The sequence below is a fragment of the Eleutherodactylus coqui genome, chromosome 7 (genome assembly GCF_035609145.1).
Source record: "Eleutherodactylus coqui strain aEleCoq1 chromosome 7, aEleCoq1.hap1, whole genome shotgun sequence".
Lineage (NCBI taxonomy): Eukaryota > Metazoa > Chordata > Amphibia > Anura > Eleutherodactylidae > Eleutherodactylus > Eleutherodactylus coqui.
Genome location: NC_089843.1, coordinates 224,822,355 through 224,846,224, shown reverse-complemented (window position 1 = coordinate 224,846,224; position 23,870 = coordinate 224,822,355). Strand labels below are relative to the sequence as shown.

The window sequence follows — 23,870 nt, the reverse complement described above, 5'->3', positions numbered from 1 at the left end:
CTCCTGCTATATATACTATACATACTACAGGGATCAGTGTATAATGTGTCCCCTCCTGCTATATATACTATACATACCACAGGGCTCAGTGTATAATGTGTCCCCTCCTCCCCTCCTGCTATATATACTATATACACTGAGCCCTGTAGTATGTAATGTGTCTCCTCCTGCTATATACACTATACATACTACAGGGATCAGTGTATAATGTTCCCCACCCCCCCTCCTGCTACCATATATATACTACTGGCTCAGTGTATAATGTGTCCCCCCTCCTGCTATGTATACTATACATACTACAGGGATCAGTGTATAATGTACTCCCTCCTATTATATGTACTATACATACTACAGGGATCAGTGTATAATGTGTCCTGCTCCTGCTATATATACTGTACATACTACAGGGATCAGTGTATAATGTGTCCCCCCTCCTGCTATATATACTATACATACTACAGGGATCAGTGTATAATGTACTCCCTCCTATTATATGTACTATACATACTACAGGGCTCAGTATATAATGTGTCCCCACATCTGCTATACATACTACAGGGCTTAGTGTATAATGTGTCCCCCCTCCTGCTATATATACTATACATACTACAGGGATCAGTGTATAACGTACTCCCTCCTATTATATGTACTATACATACTACAGGGCTCAGTGTATAATGTGTCCCCACATCTGCTATACATACTACAGGGCTCAGGGGTCCTGGGACATTTACATTGAATATCCCTTTAACTCCGAACTGTCCTCCCTAGTACACTGGGGTGTGAGGAGCACATTTCACCATCCCTGTAGGGACGTTTTACAGGCTGTCACGTACAGGAGCTCTTTGAGGTGTCCCCCAACAAGCATCCAGAGCTCTATAGATGGGGGTCTTCTATAGTGCACAAGATGCATTAATGATAGTATGTACATGAGGGGGTCAGGACTCCTGCAGGGTCCCTTTGGGGTGTCTCCCACCAGCTGAAGCATCCAGAGCTCTATAGATGGGGGTCTTCTATAGTGCACAAGATGCAGTAATAATATGTACATGAGGGGTCAGGACTCCTGCAGGGTCCCTTTGGGGTGTCTCCCACCAGCTGAAGCATCCAGAGCTCTATAGATGGGGGTCTTCTATAGTGCACAAGATGCAGTAATAATATGTATATGAGGGGTCAGGGTTCCTGCAGGGTCCCTTTGGGGTGTCTCCCACCAGCTGAAGCATCCAGAGCTCTATAGATGGGGGTCTTCTATAGTGCACAAGATGCATTAATGATAGTATGCACATGAGGGGGTCAGGGTTCCTTCAGGGTCCCTTTGGGGTGTCTCCCACCAGCTGGAGCATCCAGAGCTCTATAGATGGGGGTCTTCTATAGTGCACAAGATGCAGTAATGATAATATGCACATTGGGGGGGTCAGGACTCCTGCAGGGTCCCTTTGGGGTGTCTCCCACCAGCTGAAGCATCCAGAGCTCTATAGATGGGGGTCTTCTATAGTGCACAAGATGCAGTAATGATAATATGCACATTGGGGGGTCAGGACTCCTGCAGGGTCCCTTTGGGGTGTCTCCCACCAGCTAAAGCATCCAGAGCTCTATAGATGGGGGTTTTCTATAGTGCACAAGATGTAGTAATGATAGTATGCACATGAGGGGTCAGGGATCCTGCAGGGTCCCTTTGGGGTGTCTCCCACCAGCTGAAGCATCCAGAGCTCTATAGATGGGGGTCTTCTATAGTGCACAAGATGCAGTAATAATATGTACATGAGGGGTCAGGGTTCCTGCAGGGTCCCTTTGGGGTGTCTCCCACCAGCTGAAGCATCCAGAGCTCTATAGATGAGGGTCTTCTATAGTGCACAAGATGCAGTAATGATAGTATGTACATGAGGGGTCAGGACTCCTGCAGGGTCCCTTTGGGGTGTCTCCCACCAGCTGAAGCATCCAGAGCTCTATAGATGGGGGTCTTCTATAGTGCACAAGATGCAGTAATAATATATATATGAGGGGTCAGGGTTCCTGCAGGGTCCCTTTGGGGTGTCTCTCACCAGCTGAAGCATCCAGAGCTCTATAGATGAGGGTCTTCTATAGTGCACAAGATGCATTAATGATAGTATGCACATGAGGGGGTCAGGGTTCCTGCAGGGTCCCTTTGGGGTGTCTCCCACCAGCTGAAGCATCCAGAGCTCTATAGATGGGGGTCTTCAATAGTGCACAAGATGCAGTAATAATATGTACATGAGGGGTCAGGGTTCCTGCAGGGTCCCTTTGGGGTGTCTCCCACCAGCTGGAGCATCCAGAGCTCTATAGATGGGGGTCTTCTATAGTGCACAAGATGCAGTAATGATAATATGCACATTGGGGGGGTCAGGACTCCTGCAGGGTCCCTTTGGGGTGTCTCCCACCAGCTGAAGCATCCAGAGCTCTATAGATGGGGGTCTTCTATAGTGCACAAGATGCAGTAATGATAATATGCACATTGGGGGGTCAGGACTCCTGCAGGGTCCCTTTGGGGTGTCTCCCACCAGCTGAAGCATCCAGAGCTCTATAGATGGGGGTCTTCTATAGTGCACAAGATGCAGTAATAATATATATATGAGGGGTCAGGACTCCTGCAGGGTCCCTTTGGGGTGTCTCTCACCAGCTGAAGCATCCAGAGCTCTATAGATGAGGGTCTTCTATAGTGCACAAGATGCATTAATGATAGTATGCACATGAGGGGGTCAGGGTTCCTGCAGGGTCCCTTTGGGGTGTCTCCCACCAGCTGAAGCATCCAGAGCTCTATAGATGGGGGTCTTCAATAGTGCACAAGATGCAGTAATAATATGTACATGAGGGGTCAGGGTTCCTGCAGGGTCCCTTTGGGGTGTCTCCCACCAGCTGGAGCATCCAGAGCTCTATAGATGGGGGTCTTCTATAGTGCACAAGATGCAGTAATGATAGTATGTACATGAGGGGTCAGGACTCCTGCAGGGTCCCTTTGGGGTGTCCCCCACCAGCTGACGCATCCAGAGCTCTATAGATGGGGGTCTTCTATAGTGCACAAGATGCAGTAATAATATGTACATGAGGGGTCAGGGGTTCCTGCAGGGTCCCTTTGGGGTGTCTCCCACCAGCTGAAGCATCCAGAGCTCTATAGATGGGGGTCTTCTATAGTGCACAAGATGCAGTAATAATATGCACATGAGGGGTCAGGGGTCCTGCAGGGTCCCTTTGGGGTGTCTCCCACCAGCTGAAGCATCCAGAGCTCTATAGATGGGGGTCTTCTATAGTGCACAAGATGCAGTAATAATAATATGTACATGAGGGGTCAGGGGTCCTGCAGGGTCCCTTTGGGGTGTCTCCCACCAGCTGAAGCATCCAGAGCTCTATAGATGGGGATCTTCTATAGTGCACAAGATGCAGTAATAATATGTACATGAGGGGTCAGGGGTCCTGCAGTGTCCCTTTGGGGTGTCTCCCACCAGCTGAAGCATCCAGAGCTCTATAGATGGGGGTCTTCTATAGTGCACAAGATGCAGTAATGATAGTATGTACATGAGGGGTCAGGGATTCCTGCAGGGTCCCTTTGGGGTGTCTCCCACCAGCTGAAGCATCCAGAGCTCTATAGATGAGGGTCTTCTATAGTGCACAAGATGCAGTAATAATATGTACATGAGGGGTCAGGGTTCCTGCAGGGTCCCTTTGGGGTGTCTCCCACCAGCTGAAGCATCCAGAGCTCTATAGTTTGGGGTCTTCTATAGTGCACAAAATGCAATAATGATAATATGCACATGAGGGGGTCAGGACTCCTGCAGGGTCCCTTTGGGGTGTCTCCCACCAGCTGAAGCATCCAGAGCTCTATAGATGGGGGTCTTCTATAGTGCACAAGATGCATTAATGATAGTATGCACATGAGGGGGTCAGGACTCCTGCAGGGTCCCTTTGGGGTGTCTCCCACCAGCTGAAGCATCCAGAGCTCTATAGATGGGGGTCTTCTATAGTGCACAAGATGCAGTAATAATATGTACATGAGGGGTCAGGGGTCCTGCAGGGTCCCTTTGGGGTGTCTCCCACCAGCTGAAGCATCCAGAGCTCTATAGATGAGGGTCTTCTATAGTGCACAAGAGGCAGTAATCATAGTATGTACATGAGGGGTCAGGGATTCCTGCAGGGTCCCTTTGGGGGTGTCTCCCACCAGCTGAAGCATCCAGAGCTCTATAGATGGGGGTCTTCTATAGTGCACAAGATGCAGTAATGATAGTATGTACATGAGGGGTCAGGGGTCCTGCAGGGTCCCTTTGGGGTGTCTCCCACCAGCTGAAGCATCCAGAGCTCTATAGATGGGGGTCTTCTATAGCGCACAAGATGCAGTAATAATATGCACATGAGGGGTCAGGGGTTCCTGCAGGGTCCCTTTGGGGTGTCTCCCACCAGCTGAAGCATCCAGAGCTCTATAGATGGGGGTCTTCTATAGCGCACAAGATGCAGTAATAATATGCACATGAGGGGTCAGGGGTCCTGCAGGGTCCCTTTGGGGGTGTCTCCCACCAGCTGAAGCATCCAGAGCTCTATAGATGGGGGTCTTCTATAGTGCACAAGATGCAGTAATGATAGTATGTACATGAGGGGTCAGGGGTCCTGCAGGGTCCCTTTGGGGTGTCTCCCACCAGCTGAAGCATCCAGAGCTCTATAGATGGGGGTCTTCTATAGCGCACAAGATGCAGTAATAATATGCACATGAGGGGTCAGGGGTTCCTGCAGGGTCCCTTTGGGGTGTCTCCCACCAGCTGAAGCATCCAGAGCTCTATAGATGGGGGTCTTCTATAGTGCACAAGATGCAGTAATGATAGTATGCACATGAGGGGGTCAGGACTCCTGCAGGTCCCTTTGAGGTGTCTCCCACCAGCTGAAGCATCCAGAGCTCTATAGATGGGGGTCTTCTATAGTGCACAAGATGCAGTAATGATAGTATGTACATGAGGGGTCAGGGGTTCCTGCAGGGTCCCTTTGGGGTGTCTCCCACCAGCTGAAGCATCCAGAGCTCTATAGATGGGGGTCTTCTATAGTGCACAAGATGCAGTAATAGTATGTACATGAGGGGTCAGGGGTCCTGCAGGGTCCCTTTGGGTCATCAGCAGAGAGGAGGGCAGAACAGCATTAGTATGAAATGAAGAGTCAAAGGAGCCGAGTTTTTGGTGAGCCGAGCCAAGTGATCCGGGTCACCAGAGAGAGGCAGCAGTCCCGTCCGCGGTGCTAGGTGGCGCTTGCGCCCAGCATTCTGCTGCTCACTATTGACATCCAGGTTTCCCTCCCCCTCCCATTTCCTCTGTGCTTATTCTGTCTTTCTTGTGACAGGTTAGCTGCAGGCTTCAGCTCGTCGGGGTTTGCCAGGCTGGATCAGCTGAATTTCAATTTTAATCTATGAGTTCGCCTTCCATCGTGTTGGTCTGCCGGGCGATAAGGCACAGATCTCGCCTTCTCCTCTCCAGCACTCCCTGCCATAGAGATGGCTTCTGGCGTATTCCAGCTCCATCACTTGGATGATGATTTGTAAAAGCCATCCCGACGGATCCATCTGGGTGAAGCATCCCGACAATGAGAGCCCACGATCTGTAGGGGCAATCGGAGATTTGGGCTTTTCTGCATCTGCAGGCGGCTGCCAATAGACAAAGGATACAGAAATACATGTTTGTCTTTGCTCCATTGAAGGGATCTGACGTGATTGCTGCAGTTGTGGTCCCTTCTGGAAATAAGGCGATTTCTTCCATGCTGTTCTCCTCCTTCATCCATTGGAAGAGCTGAGCGGCCCTGGACTGAAGCTCGTTTCTTCTTGGCTCCATTCATCTGCAGCCATCGCGGCTGGTCCTGCCTGCATCTATCTGTGTGGGCTCCATTACATCCGCCCTGGTGTTTGTATGGCTTGGCTCCATCCAGATCCTGTTGGCCATTGCTAAGCTGCAATGCTTATCACGAAGGTAATGATCCTCCCCAATGATAGCCAGCCTTTTGTAATATGTCTTGTTTGTTTGTTTTTCTGACCGTCATTCATTTGGAATGTGGGACATGGAAACAATGTTGCGATCCGCTCGCCACATATATGTATTTGTATCATTTGCATCCTCCTCAGCCTGCAAGGTGAGGTTTTTAGTTTACATTTCAGCAGGCAGGTTTATCATTCATTTGGTATTCTTTGTCTGCTGTGTTACTATAGAGCTTGTTGTCATCATCACACCTCCCACTTTTTATCTGCACTGTAGTGATAAAGGCTGTGGGAGGGAATAGGGGATGTTCGCCATGGAATGTGAAATGTCACAGAACTGTGGCTGGAGGGAGGCTTTCATAGAAACGCTGTATACTGTGGTCCATGATGCCTGCATGCTGACAGATATAGTCTGTGGCTCCCATATGCTGGATGGAAGCGTGGGCTCTAATGGACATTGCTGCAGTTTGCTGCTGTTCTTCTCTGGAAGCTTTGACATGTGAATATGGTGACAAGTAGATCTGTTTGGATAATTGGAGCTATTGAAGTTTTCCTGCTAAATAGCTCATACAATAAATGTGTCCGTTTCCAGAGTCAGGGCTAGACTTTGCTTCAACAGAGGAAAAATAGAGTTATCCAGAAGGTCCCCCAATGTACTGAACAGAGATGGCCTTCAAGGAAGCAAAAGTGAAGGAATGCCCTTTATCTAAATGCCCTGGCCATGCTCTAGTGCCCCTAGTTCCCCCTCCACTAGTTCAGCTCCTGCCAACTTCTAGAATTGACATTTATATTTTTTTGTTGTGTTTTGATGAAATACACTCATTGTAAAAAAAACAAAACCTCCCCTAGAAGTTGTTGGATGGGATGGAACTTTCTCTGTCACTGAAACATTGATATAAGTGATTACAATATCAAAGCAAAAGGATCATTTGTTGCTGAAAACTGCCCCCTTGTAGGGAGGCTCTAGTGCCCTGATGTTCTGCCTCCAGCTTGGATACAAGATATGATATGGGCAAGCATGGAGGCTCTAGTACCCTGTTATACTACCACTAGCTTGGATACAAGATGTGATACAGGAGGGGCATGGAGGCTCTAGTACCCTGTTATACTACCACTAGCTTGGATACAAGATGTGATACAGGTGGGGCATGGAGGCTCTAGTACCCTGTTATACTACCACTAGCTTGGATACAAGATGTGATATGGATGGGCATGGAGGCTCTAGTACCCTGTTGTACCACCTCTAGCTTGGATACAAGATGTGATACAGGCAGGCATGGAGGCTCTAGTACCCTGTTGTACCGCCTCTAGCTTGAATACAAGATGTAATACAGGCAGACATGGAGGCTCTAGTACCCTGATGTTCTGCCTCCAGCTTGGATACAAGATATGATATGGGCAAGCATGGAGGCTCTAGTACCCTGTTATACTACCACTAGCTTGGATACAAGATGTGATATGGATGGGCATGGAGGCTCTAGTACCCTGTTGTACCGCCTCTAACTTGAATACAAGATGTAATACAGGCAGACATGGAGGCTCTAGTACCCTGCTGTACCACCTCTAGCTTGGATACAAGACACATCTTGTGTGGACCGCCTCTAGTTTGCATTCAAGATGTGATACAAGTGGGCATAGAGGCATACAGGTTGCGTATAATATCTTGTGGCATATCGGACCACATTTGCTGGAACTGAGTCTCTAGATTGTGCCAACTTTTAGGCTGACAAAGTTGGCATCCCAGTTGGTCCTGTACATCTATTGGTGATAAATCTGGCGAGTGGGAAGGCCACTGAAGTGTGACAATGTTGTGGGGGCCTCCTGTGACACCCTTGTGTGCTGCCGGGCATTATCCCTGGAAAATACCTCTTGGAGGCCCTGCCATGAGAGGAACACATGTGGCTGCAGGATGTCCTGAACATATCGCTGACCCTTTATTGTCCCTTGTACCTCTATTAGGGGTGACAAACTGTCGTATGCGATGTCCCCAGCCAGGCCACCATACCAGTATAGGGGGCAGGATTGAAGCACTCACCCAGAGTTCTCCAGACATAAACACGGTCGTCATTAGTGACCAAACTAAACCTAAATTTGTCACTGAAGACAACCTGGTTCCAGTCCATAGCTGAGCAGTTTCGTTGTTCACGACACCACTGCAAATAGAGGCAAGAGTGGGTGGGTGTCAGAGGCAGTAGACGTAATGAGCTCCGTGAAATGGTTCAGACAGACATAGGGGCCTGTAATGCTGGCGCCTCCATCTCTGGATTGTGGACAATGAGACAATTGGAGCTGCTGGTGCATGTCGGAAAACCAGACGCTCCTCTCTATTGGTGGTCTGTCGGTGGTCCTGAGCCCAGTCACCTTGTGTGCCCCCATCCACTGGTCCCAACACCTCCTAACAGTCTGGTCAGACGCTCCTCTCTACTGGTGGTCTGTAGAGGACAACCTGAACCCGGTCAGCTTGTGTGCCCCCATCCACTGGTCCCAACACTACCTAACAGTCTGATCAGATGCTCCTCTCTACTGGTGGTCTGTAGGGGGGTCCTGAGCCCGGTCACCTTGTGTGCCCCTATCCACTGGTCCTAACACCTCTAACAGTCTGGTCAGAATGGCCGGTGGGGGACAATTCATCAATACGACCATCCAGTTTCTCACATCCCAATAATGCGCCCCCCTTTGGTAACGGGGTGAAATCTCTTCCCTGCATCGTAGAGGAGTCTAGTGGCCAACAAGCTCTACAAGTGGAAGAGGTCACTACGCACAAGGAGCCTCCAAGAGCCTCTTATAGGCCAAGGTGGAAAAGACTTTTAGGGCTTCCGGTGACAAGACCGTTCATCCAATCACCACAACTCTCATCATTTACAGATCTGCCTGAGATGGAACTGCAGGACGGATTTTGCAGCAAAATGACAACTTCTTCTAGGTGTTTGATTTTATTTGACAGATAGTGTAGTTTGTGGTACTTGGGCCGGCTGCACACTACCGGGTCGGATTCTGGATACGGAATCCCACAGTGGTATTCGACCCTGTGCCCGGCCGGTGACCCCACGTACCTCTCATGTCTTCTTCTTTTCTGTACTGTGGATGGTCCGCACGGCTCACCGTCAGATATGTTCTATTCAGCTTTTTCTTTTTTTTTTAAACCCCTGTTTTTCTGTGACCTTTCAATTGTGGAAGGGCTCCGGGTCGGACGGCTTCCATTTGATTTAATGGAAGTCATCTGGGCGGAATCCACTTAAAAATAGAGCATGGTGCAGTTTTTCTTTTTTTTCCTCTGCGAGCAGAAAATCGCAATTGATTTCCGCTCGTGTGCAGGAAAAGACACTTTTCCAGAGCATGCTATGGGGGGTATTTGCTGCGGAACCCGGAGGTGGACGCCCTCTCTGGAATTCTGCGATGCAAATCCGGTCGTGTGCATATGGCCTTAGTCTGATAACAGTAAAGTTGATTTTTTTCACTTCTGGTTCTGAGAGGTTCCCCAACATGTGCCCATAGATCAATAACCTGAATGTTTGCTTGCAGAAAAAGTTCTTTGAAACACATATACACTTCTTTTGCTACCTTCTTAGGCCGCCAGCATGTGGGCCGATTTGCATTGCAGAATCCAGGGAGGGTGTCCGCCTCTGAGTTCCATGGGAAATACCGTCCATAGCATGCTATGGAAAAATGATTCTTCCTGCACATGAGCGGAAATCAATTGCGATTTCCACTTGTGGAGTAAAAATCGCAGCATGCTCCATTTTTCAGCAGATTCTACGCGGATGGCTTCCATTGACGTCAATGGAAGCGGTTCGACCCACGGCCCTTCCGCAGTTACCATTGTGGAAAGGTCGCAGACACTCATGTCATCACCTAGCAACAGCGCGGGAAAATCAGCACTGTACATGTCTGACGGCGAGACGCAATACAGAAAAAAAAGACGACTGACACATACGCAGGGTCGCCGGCCGTGGTCAGAGTCAGATTCGGCTGTGGGCAAGAGGCATTAAGATTAATAGTAAGATCTAGGAATCTCGTCTACTCCAGTGACCGCTAATTGGGACCGCTAGTAGATTGATGTGGCTGGTGCTGCTGAAGGATTTAAACATTTCATTGTGTCCAGAATCGCCACTGCGGCTTCTGTCCATCCTGAGGGCTTCTTCACGTGGGCGGGATTTAGTCCCGTTATGCGGCTGTGAAAATCATGGTCACATAATGGGACGAAACAAAACCATTGATCTCAGTGGTTTCGTTTTCACTAGTGGTATTCTCGCCTGGTAACAGTACAGATGAGAAAAGATAGGACTTGCCCTACCTTTCTTGCACGGGGTTAATACTACCTGCAGGACCCTTCTACCTGCTAGTTTTCTCAAACTCCTGTGCAATAGTGCGGAGTTTGAAAAGTCAGACAAGAAAAAAACCCGTTCATGTGCAACTCTGCTCCTTAGTGGCAAGCATATTGATCACAGGGGCAGAATTGTCTAATAATCAACTAGAAGGCCCTTCACAGTTTAGACTAAAGTATAAATAAAATCAATAGACTTTAATAGATATATTTAAAACCATATAACACAAATAGGGCGCTACACAAAAACCTCTATAGATTAAGAGGTGTACAGGTCTCTATCAAAGGAGACTATCGCCACTTCTTTTTAGTAGCAGGGGTCCCTGATATGGGTACAAGCACTGGTAGGGTGGTAGAGAGAAAAAACGCAGGAACTAATAGATAGAAAATTCCTTTCTTGATTAGCTTTCCCCGTCCTTATATCTTTCTTTTGAACATATTCATATAGTATGGAAGTATTTTATTGGGATGAATTGAGTGTCATCATCACCTCAACATTTCTTCTAATACGTGTTCCAGAAAGATGTAGTATGGGAATAAGTTTATCTCCCCTTACATAGGTGATAGCACTTTGTTTGAACAAAGTGGAATCACTATCAGAAAACACAAAGTGGTCGCCCCAAGATTAATTTCTTCAAAAGAGGGCTACCATCTGTACCTTTCTCCTCTTATATTATGAGAACATAGAAGGTGGCAGCATTGAGACAATTGGATGTTATTCAATATTAACATTAAATACTAATGGTCCATATCATGCTATCGCCTATGTAAGGGGAGATAAACTTATTCCCATACTAATCAAGAAAGGAATTTTCTATCTATTAGCTCCTGCGTTTTTTCTCTCTACCACCCTACCAGTGCTTGTACCCATATCAGGGACCCCTGGTACTAAAAAGAAGTGGCGATAGTCTCCTTTGATAGAGACCTGTACACCTCTTAATCTATAGAGGTTTTTGTGTAGCGCCCTATTTGTGTTATATGGTTTTAAATATATCTATTAAAGTTTATTGATTTTATTTATACTTTAGTCTAAACTGTGAAGGGCCTTAGTGGCAAGCATAGTGGCGCATACGGCCGCGTGTTTTTGTCCTAAGACAACAATGATGTATCAATATATTCACAAGCCCAACAATAAGGACATTGGACTAATTTCAGCAGTCATTAACTGCAATGGTCACATGTGTCAGGATGCAGTAACTAGAGGCTCAGGGGCCTGGGTGCAAAAGTTCAGCTTGGCTCCCATCCCCATGCCTTTAGGCTAGTTTTACATCGGCAATCGCAAAATCGCAGGAATATTGCAGTTTTTCTCATGGAGATGTCTGAGCGTCAGCGATGCTTTTTTACACAAACATGGCTGCCACTTGCAGTTTTCTTGCGAGAAAGACACTAGGACTTCCTAATGTTAAAAATCGCATTGCATAAAAATCACAAGTGCGTGCGATGCAATAAAACGAAGGCTCTATAGGGAAACATGGGCAATACAAAAAAGAGCAGAACGCAGAAAGCTAGGGCATGCATCGAATGCAAAGGACTGAAGAGCGCGGGCTTCATAATTCTGCGTTATCACCCGTGTGAAGCCAGTCTCAGGGTTTGTTCCCAAGTAGCAGGGAACTGCTTGTTTGCATCGGACGATCCGCACAAAATTTTGCATCAAAACCACAAAAGAGCGTTGGAAGGGCGAAATCTGCCGTGGATGCACTTAAAACCTGTGTCAAAGCCTTCACCAATGGCGCGGATTTTTACATGTTTTCTGATGTGGTTTTGATGCAGAACTTGGTGTGAATTGTCCGCTGCTGACAACCTGCACCATTTTCGGTACTTGGGGACGCACCCTTAGGCCGCTCTCACGCACAACGCTTTTTACAGCGTTTACCGCGGCGTTTCAAACACTACAGTAAACGCTGTACAATGTCTCTATAGATTTCAATGGGGCTGCGCAGACTCGCATACGAAAGAGGTGTTTATAGCACCGCGATGTCCGAGAGCTGTCTGCTCTATTTTCATGTGTTTAAGCACTTTTTAACGCACTTCGTCGCCCATTATACTGATGGAGTGCATAGAAATACGCCGTGTAGCACTGTACAGTGTGCTCATAAACACCGCTCAAAGTCATGGTAGAACGCTGCGTTTGATGGTGTGTGGGACAGTGGCTTCAGACCACTCTTACACAGGTACTCGGCAAAATGCTGCGATTTTACTTTCATTTTCAGTCCATACCGGGTTTTAGCGCCATCATTGATGAGGTGTGCTAAAACCGGCATAATAGAGCGAACAGCGTTCAAAATCGAGCGCATTGAAAACAATGGGAGCGTTATTCCATCATTGCCGTGGTAATCAGCACTTGTGTGAGAGTGGGCTTATGGCTCTCTCCCATCACACAAGATGCCCTAGCATGGTTCACCCCTTGACCCTTCATGGCTGTCTCTCACCCCTTCTGACACAGGATGCCCCTACCTGATTCTCGGTATTAGTGTAATATGTCTCCACCTGAAGTACGGGTGGAGACATGAGTTGGCTACCCTGAGTAGCAGGGGACGGTCAGGTGATGCCCACAACATCAACCTGACAGCTGTCTCTGCCGCTGTTCGATGTTTGCTCCTGTCTCCCGCTGACAGTCTGTGTTGCTTCCGCTGACAGCTGCGTCAGCGGCCCTGCCGGAGGTGCTTCCAGGAGCTGGCCACCCAAAATCAGGAGTGGACACAGCGGGACTTACACTTTCTTTCAGGTTGCTGCCACTATGTGTTGGCCACTGCACATCCATTCCCCTGTGCTGGCTGAGGATGTGACTGCAGGAGCTGGGCGAGTGGCACCATGAAAGCCCTCGGTCTGCCTGCTGACCGACTTTCTCTAGGTCCTCTAACCACTGCACTGAGCTTCTCCTGCACGCAGACACTTCCTCCTGGACCTCCGCTCAGACTCCTCCCGTCTGGTGATGGTGGAGGTGAACATGACAGGGAAGGAGACCGAGCGGAGGTCCGGGAGGAGGTGCTAGCACAGTGCCTAGTGAAAGTAACTCTGCATTCAGTCAGCATGTGGAAAGGAGGCCCTCCTGGCTTTGGGGCCGCGACCCCTATATGTACGCCGGTGTCAGGATATCTTCTCTGCTGAATCAGTAGGGTGCAGCATGAGACCATCAGAATGGGAGCCGTGGGGGATCGGGGAAGGCGAGTACACGTATGTAAACATATTTTTGTAGCTGACTGAGCAGCTTTTAAAAAATCCTGTCACTGAATAACCTCTTTTCAGGTGAGGTTGAAGAGTATGCACTAAGGCTCTGCTGACATGGCGGATTCTGCTGACCAATACTTTTGTGCAAAATCTGCATGTAAAAATCGCTAATTCTTAAAGAAGTGACAAGTTACTCCTTGAACTCGATCTGCGCAGAAACGTGCTTCAATTCCTCACGCACATTTTGAACCTTGCCGGGGCTAAATCTGCATGTGGATCCAGGGTGGAATCGGCGGTGGGAACAGTCCCATTGTCCGGGCAGTAATGCTTTCACATGGAAAAACTAAGTATGCCTCTGAAAATAAGATAAAGGGCGGCGCTCCTGAAATGGGAAGATGCCAAAAATACTAGAACCAAACAGTGTAAAAAGGGATTCACCCCGGTGGAGACAGCCCAACTGGAAGGGTGGGCTGCCACACCTGTGATCCTCGAAGGCCTTAAGTCAATGTAGATGGGACCCTCTGTAAAACTGACATCTGCAGCTCAGGAGAACGTAAAAAGAAGAGTCCAGGGCTTCAAGGAGGCTCGGAGAGCAGAAACATAAGAAAAAGATAAAATAGTCCTGCACCCAAAGGTCTGCCTATAGCAATGAGAGCTAGAATGTATAAATGAGGCTGAAGAGATCTGCAATAATGAAAATACATGCAAAAAGGAAAGGTGGAACCGTGTGCAATGCGTTTCGGGGCAATGGACCTTTTCTCAAGCACATACAATAATTCCTCTACAGACAGGGGTGTATATAGTTAATGGCATTCAGTTCAAATTACAAATGAGGAAAGTGAGCACTCTAGCGGGCAAACATGGCGTCCGAACGTACGTGTCAAACTTTGTCCGAGCATGCGTCCCAATGACTGGAAACATGCATTAACGCTGACTTGGAGCGAGCATGCGTCGCCCTAACGAAAGTCACAGTGATTAGAAGCGCGTATGTGCACTGTCGACAGTAAATAGTAAATATGGCGCACTACGAAAGTAACTATAAAACCATCTGATCTCAAAATACACTGAGACAAAACAAAAACTAAAAGAATCCAAAAGTATCTATATATATAAAGCTGAAAGCACTCACTGACTGACTGACTCACTGACTCACTGACTGACTGACTGACTGACTCACTGACTGACTCACTGACTGACTCACTGACTGACTGACTGACTGACTCACTGACTGACTGACTGACTGACTCACTGACTGAATGACTGACTGACTGACTGACTGAATCACTGACTGACTGACTGACTGACTCACTGACTGAATGACTGACTGACTGACTGACTGAATCACTGACTGACTGACTGACTGACTGACTGAATGACTCACTGACTGACTGACTGACTGACTCACTGACTGAATGACTGACTGACTCACTGACTGAATCACTGACTGACTGACTGACTGAATGACTGACTGACTCACTGACTGACTGACTGACTCACTGACTGAATGACTGACTGACTCACTGACTGACTCACTGACTGAATGACTGACTGACTGACTCACTGACTGAATGACTGACTGACTCACTGACTGAATGACTGACTGACTCACTGACTGACTGACTGACTGACTGACTCACTGACTGACTGACTGACTCACTGACTGCATGACTGACTGACTCACTGACTGACTCACTGACTCACTGACTGACTGACTCACTGACTGAATGACTGACTGACTGACTCACTGACTGAATGACTGACTGACTCACTGACTGACTCACTGACTGACTGACTGAATGACTGACTGACTCACTGACTGACTCACTGACTGACTGACTCACTGACTGAATGACTGACTGACTGAATGACTGACTGACTGACTGACTCACTCACTCACTGACTGAATGACTGACTCACTGACTGACTGACTGAGTGACTGACTCACTGACTGAATGACTGACTGACTGACTGACTGACTGACTGACTCACTGACTGAATGACTGACTGACTCACTGACTGAATGACTGACTGACTGAATGACTGACTGAATGACTGACTGACTGACTGACTGACTCACTGACTGAATGACTGACTCACTGACTCACTGACTGACTGACTCACTAACTGAATGAATGACTGACTGACTGACTGACTCACTGACTGAATGACTGACTCACTGACTGACTGACTGACTGAATGACTGACTGACTGACTCACTGACTGACTGACTGACTCACTGACTGAATGACTGACTGACTCACTGAGTGACTGACTGACTCACTGACTGAATGACTGACTGACTGACTCACTGACTGAATGACTGACTGACTCACTGACTCACCAAAAGTTCTCCAACTTCCTGATGTCGTAGAAACATAATATTTTGGAGCAAGCATAGATTATCTCCAAAATAGGAAAAGTAATTGGGTCCCAACTCGATTATTCAATTCTAGCGCAAAAGAATTAGCGTCCAAATTTTACGTACGGAATCTAATTCTTTCACTTTCCGGTGTCATAGAAATGTGTAATTTGGCACGAGCATTGATTATGTCATAAATAGGAAAAGCTAATGGGTCCCAACTCGATTGTTCAATTCTATGCGCAAAAGAATTAGCGTCCAAATTTTACGTACGGAATGTAATTTTCTCACATAGAAACTTAAAATTTCGCACGGGCATTGAATATGTCATAAATAGGAAAAGTTAATGGGTCCCAACTCGATTATTCAATTCTATGCGCAAAAGAATTAGCGTCCAAATTTTATGTACGGAATGTAATTGTCTCACTTTCCGGTGTCATAGAAACGTGAAATTTGGCACGAGCATTGATTATGTCATAAATAGGAAAAGCTAATGGGTCCCAACTCGATTATTCAATTCTAGCACAAAAGAACTAGCGTCCAAATTTTACGTACGGAATCTAATTCTCTCACTCCTTGGTGTCATAGAAACATGACATTTGGAACGGGCATTGATTATGTCATAAATAGGAAAAGTTAATAGGTCCCACCTCGATTGTTCAATTTTAAGCACAAAAGAATTAGCATCCAAATTTTACGTACGAAATCTAATTCTCTCACTTCCCGATGTCATAGAAACTTGAAATTTGGCACGGGCATTGATTATGTCATAAATAGGAAAAGTTAATAGGTCCCAACTCGATTATTCAATTCTAAGTGCAAAAGAATTAGCGTCCAAATTTTACGTATGAAATCTAATTCTCTCACTTCCTGATGTCATTTTATATAAAGGAAACGTCACATGGGTACCTCCCCGTGGTGTTTCCTGGGTAACGCAGAGAACTATGCAAAATGGTGAACGTATGTTTTTCCGGTATCTCTAAAGTAACCAAGGCTTCAGAAGATTTTCCATGTGAACACCAGGTAAACACCAGTACCACATTAACTCGGGCGCAGCCGGGTATAGAATTAGCGTCTAAGTTGTACGTACGGAATGTAATTTTCTCACTTTCCGGTGTCATAGAAACGTGAAATTTGGCACGAGCATTGATTATGTCATAAATAGGAAAAGCTAATAGGTCCCAACTCAATTATTCAATTCTATGCGCAAAAGAATTAGCGCCGAAATTTTACGTACATAATCTAAATCTCTCACTTCCCAAAGTCAAAGAAACATGAAATTTGCCATAAGCATTGAATATGTCATAAATAGGAAAAGTTAATGGGTCCCAACTCGATTATTCAATTCTAGCACAAAAGAACTAGCGTCCAAATTTTACGTACGAAATCAAATACTCTCACTTACCGATGTCAGAAGATTTTCCGTGTGAACACCAGGTAAACACCAGTACCAAATTAACTCAGGCGAAGCCGGGTATATCAGCTAGTATATATATTATATACTTTCATATTAATGCTTCCTCTTAGGGACACTGTGGACCTACTGCATAAAACCTGTTGATTGTACTGGAGGAGGATGCTTGAAGTACTGATGTAGAAGGGCTTTACTGCTTATGGGATGCAGGCTGTTGAGTACAACCTCAAAATCAGAAGTGTCCATAATGATTTCGTACTACAATTTTTGGATTTTGTCTTGACACACAATTTCTTAATCTCTGATGCGCATGTCTTTCTCCAGGTCAAGCGCACCGCTAAGAGCACTCCTGTGACAGCCACATATGCCACCTTGCTCTTGGACTGGTAGGAGGACAAGTGTGTGGTTACTTTTTCAGAATCCCTGGCACCTTTCCATCCGCATGTGGCAATGGGGAATCACTATATTGGTGACATAAGAATTATTTGGATGGCTCCCTGGGAACTCTTTTTGGAGTTTATGAAGACTTTGAATGTGAATCGTCTAGGTCTTCACTTTACTTCTAATATTAATAAGAACCATCTAGATATGGGTAAATAAAGCTGAAACAAATAGGTATATGCGAAAGCAAAAAAAATCTATGTAAAAATTAATATATATAATGACAAAAATAGGTAAAAGTAGGAGATGTACAATAAACGTTCATGAATGGAAGTGAGTTCTGATCAAAGAAACTGGTGGCTAAGTGTTTTAAAAGTAGGGGAATGCAAATAACATATCAGCAGAGTCATGCAATATGGGGGATATCCCAAATATTTAATAAATAAAAATGAATTGGTTAAGAATGATGGTGAGAAGGCCGAGCTGTTAAATTCCTATTTTGTATCTGTTTTCTCTCAGAAAGTAGATGTAACATAAGCTGATCCTCCCTCCGCTATTGGGGGAATACAAGAATACAGGCTATCTGTAAGCAGAGAGATGGTGAGGGAACACTTAGCTAACTTACATGAATTCAAGTCTCAATAAACCCTCCACGCCCCTGGCCCGCAGACTTCGCTCACACCCCAACATAAATCCCTTTTACAAACTACGTACAGACCAAAATGAAGTCACTGCGAACCCACTCACCATAACTCGAGAATTCCAGAAGTTCCAAACTAAATTGTACTCACAGGAATGTTCCCTCCCTATAAACCAAATCACCTCTTATCACTACCTACACTCGAAGTAACATTCCTTGCCAATATTGCATCTAACATTACTCAGGAAGAAGTCTCAAATGCCGTTAAAGCACTGAAGGCCAATAAAAGATCTGGCCCAGATGGTTTTTCAGCCCTGTAATTTAAAAAATTTTCACCAATTTTGTGTTCCAACCTAGCAGATTACTTCAATGCAATGAGAGACGGTCTTCAAATTGGCCAGACAGCCCTTCTGGTATAAATATCTATGATACCTAAGCCAGATAGGGACTCATTAGATAAGCAAAACTACCGCCCCATTTCCTTAATAAACGTGGACTTAAAGCTCCTCACCACAATCCTAGCGGCGCGTTTAACCCCTTCATGACACGGCCTATTTTGGCGTTGAGGACCAAGCGATTTTTTGGTATTTTTCCATCTCCATTTTTCAAAAGCCATAACTTTTTTATTTTTCCGTGGACGCGGCCGTATAAGGGCTTGTTTTTTGCGTGGCGAACTGTAGTTTTTATTGATGCCAATTTTGGGTACATAGACTATATTGTAAAATTTTTTTTTTTTTTTTAATGATAGCAGAGAGAGAAAACGCATCAATTCTGCCATAGATTTTTTTATTTTTTTTTTACACCGTATATCATGCAGCATAAATGAGACTTTCCATTTTTTCTGCAGACCGGTACGGTTACAACGATACCAAAATTCTAACATTTTTTTTAGGTTTTCCCACTTTTCTGCAATAAAAACCCTTTTTTTTTGGAAATCTTTTTTCTATTCTAAATTGCTGCATTCAAAGTCACGTAACTTTTTTATTTTTTGATGTACAGAGCTCTATGAGGGCTTATTTTTTGCGAGACAAGCTGTAGATTTTATTGGTACCATTTTGGCGTACATACGACTTTTTTGATCACTTTTATTGCGTTTTTAGTGAGGCAAAATGCTAAAAATGAGCATTTTGCCTCAGTTTTTTAGCTTTTTTTTTAGCGTTTTTTTTGATGCACAGTCAAAAGCATGTGCAACTTATTGTACGCATCGTTACGGATGTGACAATACCAAATATGTGGGGTTTTATTTTTTTTTATGCTAATCTGAGAAAAAGCATAAAAAATGGTTTTTTTACTCTTTTTTTTTACATTTTTTTTAATTCATTTTTTAAATCTTTCTTTTTTTTACACTGTTTGAGTCCCTCTGAGGGACTTTGACCACTGCCCTGATGATCGCTGTCATAAGGCATGGCAGAGCTACTGCTCTCCCATGCCTTATCGCTCATACAGCGATCTCAGGCATAGGCAATACAGGACGCCAGTGTCTGGCGTCCTGTTGCCATGGTGACAGGCCGGGCTCTCGCGATGTCATCGCGAGTTCCGGCCGGAGACACAGAGGGAGCCGCGCTCCCGCTGTGAACTCTTTCCCTGCCGCGATCTACTTAGATCGCGGCAGGGAAGGGGTTAACAGTGGCGGGCGCATCTCTGATGTCCCCCCGCTGCTGCAGCGAGACGCCGGCTGTGACTGACAGCCGGCTCCCGCTGCGGGATAGCGCTGGATCACATATGATCCAGCGCTATCTCCAGGACGTTAGTTTACGCCCTGTTGCGGGAAGTACCCCGCTCCCAGGACCTAAACTTACGCCCTGCAGCGGGAATGGGTTAAATATGGCCCTTCCTTCACTAGTTGGTAAAGATCAAGTTGGATTTGTCCTGGGCCTTCAGGCCCCTGATAGCATTCGCAGAGTTATCAACCTCACCCACCTCTGTAGAACCAGAGGTATCCCAGCAATGCTGTTATCCCTAGACATACACAAAGCCTTTGACACTTTAGGTTGGGAATACGTATTTTTGGTCCTTGACCAGTGGGGGTTCCCCAGCGAGCTCCTCTCATGGCTACCGATATTATACGCCCACCCCAGGGCCTTTGTATGTTATAGGGGCTTCTGCTCAGACATCTTCCCGATCCACCGAGGAATGCAACAGGGTTGGCCTCTGTCCCCTTTACTTTTTATACTGGCCACAGAACCTCTGGCTATTAAACTCCACAATAATCCCGAGGGGATTGAGGTCGCTTCGGTACACCACAGACTCTCAATGTTTGCAGATGATTTGCTGATGTTCATATCCTCCCCTCACACCACCATACCTAACCTAATGTTGGAAATATCCAGATTCGGGTCCATCTCTGGTTTAACAATTAACCATACAAAACCCAAAGCGTTTAACCTTACACAACCCCCTGAGTCGGTAGACGGGCTTCAGACATTATATATGTATACATTTGGCAGCTGGATTGCTGTTTGGCTCCTAAAATTTTCAATTTAAGGGCCAATGGGTCTTAGAAAATTTAATTAAAATTTTTTTAAAGTCTGGAGCACTAAAACAGATTGTGGACACACAAAAGTGTATATTTAATCAGCTTGAACCTTTTGTCTGCTTGGACCTTCACACATAAACATGCACACCAAAATAACCGCATGCTGTTCTGTCGATTAGAATTGTCCTTAAAGACCCTCTTTCACTGTTGGTGATATATATTTTAGGGCATTTATGTCATTTGTGTCATCTGACATTCTGAATTCATACACTGAAACAGAGACTAACATTCTGTTTTACTGAGGTACTTACTGTCATAATCACAAAGTAATGGACACCTTTCTTACTTACACAGAGATTAAGTGGCCGTTTTATGAAACACAAAAGTGGACAAAGATAAAACATAACTCTTAATAAACAAGTTAAAAGAGAGGAAGCAGACCTTCTTATGATACTATCATGTTGCTATCTAAGTGGAGTAGCTGCCCTGACAAGGGTGACCCCACTCTCCCAGCCTCTCCATGGAACACACTGTGCTAGGGGGAAATAAAATCAGACAGCTAATATTTCAAAGAATTGGAAAAGACGGAACCAGGGTAAGATGTTAAAGCAACCAATAAATCCTAATCACTGGCATGGCATTCACCCAAAGTACAAAGTTATAAGCATCAAGCAACATAAAAATGCAAAAAAATGAACAGATCTTAATAAAGAAAAAAAGCCCAGTCCTCTAAAAAGCATAACAAATATCACTGGCTACAAAGGTCACCATACAACATTCAACTCCCACAACAACTCTCACGTGATGCACACAAGATGATACAACGTTTCATTCCAACTCATTTCCACCAATGGTAGTTGGTCTTTCAGGGAATATATAAATTCAATGGCAGCTGACCTGATAAATACTCAGTGGGATAGCTTGCTAAAACCGCATTAATCATAAGCAGGGATTCAAGGGGGTCGAGGAGGTGGAACATTTCCCCATCCACAGGACAATAGACATCAGCACCCCTCATCATCTTCACATGCCTCTTCCTCCTTCTCATCATATTTTTTGGAAGGTGGCCTTTACAGTGGAAGCAGTCTTGTGTAGGTGAATCAGGTGAGGTGGTATACGGCACTGTAATGACAGACATTTTTGCTATATGAACTTTACTTAGATAAATACACTGAACAGGAGGGACCTGGTGCTTGAATGTTGCATAAACAGGCAGAATCGTAATTGTGGAATTGTAACACATCACGTACAATACTCAGGTGCACCTCTGTTAGAATACCTCCTGAAGGGGGCTGCAACAAGTCACCTGGTCCATTTTGGGTCTTTACTTCCTTTGCCCCATCCAGACCCATCTATCTGGACCCTCGACCTGTACCACCCCATTGGGTCAAGATGCCTGACATCGTTGACAGCAAATTAACAAGGTACCTAACGTCTAACCCAATACAACCCACTTCTGACACGTCAGGTCCTTGTTGTGCCCTCACATCCATCATAAACATTTGCATTATTTGATGCTCATATTCAGCAGCAAGACATCCATAACTTACTCAGGGCTTTATGAACTTGCACCCATTATCTACATCATTTCTGGCATGCCGAACTCTTTCAGCCCCATATGGGCAACGTCCTTACACCTAGGAAGCTCCCTAGTGTCTGGGGTAAACGATGCTACACAGAATGTAGGACTCCATCTCAAGGACATGTAACACCCTTTCATATTAATGCTTCCTCTTAGGGACACTGTGGACCTACTGCATAAAACCTGTTGATTGTACTGGAGGAGGATGCTTGAAGTACTAATGTAGAGGGGCTTTACAGCTTATGGGATGCAGGCTGTTGAGTACAACCTCAAAATCAGAAGTGTCCATAATGATTTCGTACTACAATTTTTGGATTTTGTCTTGACACACAATTTCTTAATCTCTGATGCGCATGTCTTTCTCCAGGTCAAGCGCACGCTAAGAGCACTCCTGTGACAGCCACATATAACTTGCTCTTGGACTGGTAGGAGGACAAGTGTGTGGTTGCTTTTTCAGAATCCCTGGCACCTTTCCATCCGCATGTGGCAATGGGGAATCACTATATTGGTGACATAAGAATTATTTGGATGGCTCCCTGGGAACTCTTTTTGGAGTTTATGAAGACTTTGAATGTGAATCGTCTAGGTCTTCACTTTACTTCTAATATTAATAAGAACCATCTGTGTTTCTTAGAGGTCATCATGACCAACAATAGCAGTGGCAGTCTTGGCGCAAACCCAGAGAGGAAATACTGTTACTTCCATGAATGAACCACCGCTATCCCTCTAAAAAGGGACATAACCCATGGCCAGGATCTTAGAATTCATCACAGTTGCTCAAATATAAGGGTGTTCAAGATGGAAGCACCCAAATTAAGAGACAGGTTTAAACAAAGGGGCGGCCCAGTTGAGTTCTTACAGAAGCATGTAACTATATGATCAAGCAAGATCAAGGTAATATTGGATTTAGATCTGGCTATGCAAATTTGAAAAATCCTTGCCCCTTATTGGCCCATCCTAAGGATAGATTCCCTAGTTGCAAAGTTTATTGGTGCTTCACCTAACTTCACCTATAAGATAAGGAGGAACCTAGGGGATTTTCTTTGTCGTTCTTTCTATATGGCACCCAGAAAATAAGGTATCTGGTTGGACTGAAAGGTGTCGGGCACCTGTAGATTTGGGGGTTGCAGATTATGTAGATTTATCTCTATGGGTAAGGACTTTAGGATTGTGGTAACAGGAAGGGAATAATGTACCCCTGGGAATATCCCAACTGTAAGACTGCTGGTGTGGTTTATCTTTGCCCCTGCCCATGCTCCTACGTAGGGAAAATGCAGCACAAGTTCGTTGCCTGATATTGGAACATGTGGGATATCGAGCATGGCTAGGATCGACCATTAGCGGTACATATGCGAGATATGCATCCAGAGGACCCTCTGGTAAAGTGATGTCAGGTTGTTAAAGGTTGTAGAGGTAGTAGAATACATGACTAGGAAGGGAGATTGGAACACGTAGATACTTTAAAGGAAGGCGAAATGGATCTATGAGCTTCAGACACTCTAATGGGGGGTCTGAAGATTCTCTGTCCTTCGTCCCTTTTATATAAGTGATATTTCTTTTGTTGTTTCCTTCT

At 45.5% G+C, this 23,870-nt stretch overlaps 1 protein-coding gene across 1 annotated transcript in view; it reads left to right on the top strand.

Annotated features, from left to right (window-relative positions):
- Positions 1–5,360: 5,360 nt before the first annotated feature.
- ADGRL3 (adhesion G protein-coupled receptor L3) overlaps positions 5,361–23,870 on the top strand; it is a 604,084-nt gene continuing 585,574 nt past the window's right edge. The window contains exon 1 of the mRNA XM_066574505.1: positions 5,361–5,948. The gene's annotated coding sequence lies outside the window, so the exon portion shown is untranslated. The remainder of the gene's footprint in view (positions 5,949–23,870) is intronic.